Source organism: Musca vetustissima, unplaced genomic scaffold (genome assembly GCF_032173495.1).
Source record: "Musca vetustissima isolate MV318-11 ecotype Yass unplaced genomic scaffold, APGP_CSIRO_Mvet_v1 utg72260, whole genome shotgun sequence".
Classification (NCBI taxonomy): Eukaryota; Metazoa; Arthropoda; class Insecta; order Diptera; family Muscidae; genus Musca; species Musca vetustissima.
The window spans coordinates 131,131-134,684 of NW_026872849.1; positions in this window are offsets into that span (position 1 = coordinate 131,131).

Here is a 3,554-nt window from a genome sequence, read left to right on the forward strand (position 1 = left end):
TTTTAAGGCCTTTAAACGCTTCTAACGCCTAGAAAACGCATTTTAATTTTCTGTGGTCTAAAAAGGCATTTTAAGGCCTTTAAACGCTTCTAACGCCTAGAAAACGCATTTTAATTTCCTGTGGTCTAAACAATTTTGCGAAATATTTAAATGTGAACCTAGCCTAAAAGGCAAACAAACAAATCTGAATCTAATTTATAATAAATAATAATAAACTGAAAAATCAATGAAATAAATAAAAGTTGTGTATTACTGATATAAAAAAAAAAATAAAAAATTAATAAAATGGAATATACAGAAGAAACAGTTTGTAATTTTAATGACATTGAAATACAATTTTTGAATAATTCGCTATCTCTCATATTCTTAAACATTAGATCAATACGTAAAAATTTCCTTAATTTCTTAACAAGCACATCGAAAAAAATAAATAATATAGACCTTATAATTCTATGTGAAACTAATATATCTGATGATGAAAATTGTTTTTACTCGATTGATGGATTTAATTCGGTATTTTTAAATAGAGAAGGCAATGGTGGTGGCCTAGTTATGTATATAAGAGAAACAATACATTATAAAAACATAGCAATAAATATGAAATCAGCCGAAATCATGAAAATTGCAGTCAAACTAGATGAATACACTGATATAATAGTACTACCTATTTACAGACCACCGAATAATAATATACCACAATTTCTCAATGAATTGGAGGAGGCTATATATCTGATTGGCAACAAAACCAAAACCATTATACTTGGTGATATAAACATTGATATAATGAAAACAAATACAACAACAACAAAATATTTGAGTATCCTATCATCCAATGGTTTTCAATGTATGGTAAACACGCCAACCAGGGAAGACACATACAATCAAACAAAGACTTGTATTGATCATCTCCTCATAAGATGGGGCAGAGAACTAAAAAACGCCCACTCGGCGATAGTTGCCACAACAATTTCCGATCACTATTCCATATATGCTTCAATCGGCTACACAAACCATAAAACAAATCAAAGCAGAATCAATACAAAAAACAATAAACTAAACAATAATAAGATAAATGAAGAAATAAGAAAAATAAATTGGCAAGAAGTAATTAACACGTCGAATAATACAAACGAACTCTACGACAACATATACAAAATATTCAATTCCATATATGAAAACTCTAAAACAATTGAAACGAAATACAAAAAGCGTAACCCATATCCATGGCTAACAGATAACATAATAAAATATTGTAGTATAAGGGAAAAACTATACAAAACATGGTGCAAAAATAAATCAAATAAAACCAATGAAACCATCTACAAAAATTTCAATAATAAACTAAATAAGCAAATAATCAAAGCCAAAAATGATCACTTTTACAGTATGTTTTATAAGAACAGATATAACATTCGGGGAACATGGAAACTAATAAACCAAATAACTGGGAAGAAAATATGCAATATAGACGATCAAATTAAACTCAGCTTCAGTAGTGAAAATATAAAGGAAATAGCCGACAATTTTGCTGTAAACTTCCAAGAAAATGTGAATAATATAGTGCACCAATGTGAAATAGTCACAATGGATACTAACATTGGAAGGATTATACCAAACTCAATATTCCTTGAATTAGCTTCACATTCCGAGATCAATATGATTCTAAAGACACTAAACTCAAGAAAAAGTCCAGGAATAGACAACATAAGATCAGTTGACTTAAAAAACAATGCTAACATTCTCACGCCAATTATCACACAACTAATAAATACAAGCCTATGCGAATCAAAAATACCTCATATATTGAAAGAATCTATAATTAGACCAATACATAAAGGAGGTACAAAATCTGATTATAAAAATTACAGACCAATCTCGATTCTACCTGTATTAGAAAAGGTTCTGGAAGAGATTGTAGTAAGAAGATTGAACAGTTTCTTAATTAAATACAAAATATTAAATAAAAACCAATATGGTTTTCAAAAAAATAAAAATATTAACCAACTGCTTGGAAACTTCGCAAATCACGTAAATCAGGAATTAAACATGAGAAACAACTGTCTGGCACTGTTTATAGATTTTAGCAAAGCATTCGATACTTTAGCCCACTGCAAAATGATAAATATATTGGAAAAAAGTGGAATAAGAGGACATTGCTTAAATTGGTTCAAAAATTACCTAGCATGTCGATCGTTTAGTGTACAAATTGATAAAACCAATAGCAACAAAATGCCCACGTCATATGGAGTACCACAAGGTTCTAAACTAGGTCCAATATTATACCTAATATACACGAATGAGATGACACTGTATAAATTAGATAGTTTGCCCATCAACTGCTCGAGCTCTGTCAATCATGAATGCTGATGGACATTACTGGTATCTCCTCTATAACTCCCTCTGCGGAGAAAACAGAGTGCGGATTGCCTATGAGCGGTAGCTGTTGTTGTTTTGCTCACTTTGTTACATATATTCACTCTCCTATTGGAAAATTAGTTTAAATGTAGTAGTAGTTGACAAGAAGATCCACTGCGATCAAAAAGAACTTCTCGGTTCACTTGTCGTTTACTCTCCAACGTATAAGCACAAAGGCCTCTGTCGCCATCACCAATTACCAAGGTAATTTATTGTTTTGTATAGAAAAGAATTATCACCTAATAAACCAGCAAACTATTTTTAATTAAAACTAATGCAATTGGGTTTCATTTAATTTTCTCCCCCTCCATTGCATCACATAAACATTTGGTCGCATCGAGCCGGATCTGCGAAACAAGCGAAGTTTGCCTGGTTTTTTAATTTTGATTTTTTCTTTCTCCAAGGAAATCATCCAACAACAACTCACCCACCAAATAGCATCAACTCGTCATCATCCCCATATATTTTCATATATTTTTTCATCAACATTAAAGGTACGTAAGTTCAGTGCTTTTATTTTGTTAGTGTGAGATTGCGGTTAAAGAAAAAAAAGTGAAAAAAGTGTTTTTTAAATTTTATTTGCGGTACTGGTCGCCTTTTATTCACCATATTTCGCGGTTTATTTACAGTCCACTACGAATTTTATTAATATTATTGACTATTAACAATAATAGTGCGACTGCCAAATTTAATTAAAAACATTTCTTTCGTGAAATTATTAATTTTTGCAATTAAAAAAATAATACTCGCGTATATTTATTTATTTGTTTCTATTTTAATTTGCCATCGTAGTGTGCATTCCCTTTTGTGCGGTATTCTTTATTCACCACACAGTGGGTCAGAGTGAAAAAGTTGTGATTTTCAAAATATTTTTTTTTTAATATTTTATTTGATTTTTTTGCTCATTAAAAATTTGTTCATATTATTGTTAATGCAATTATTACGCATATTAATTGGATATTCTGCAACCAATAAAGCATTTTAATTATTATCTAGTAAGGTAATAAAAACTTATTTTTCTATTTATCTATCTAATTATTGTTGGTTGTTTTTAAACTACCGAGCACAAATAATTAATCATTTTCTATTTAAAAAAAAAAAGAACAGTGTCGGGCAAAATTTTGTCAACGGTGAAAATT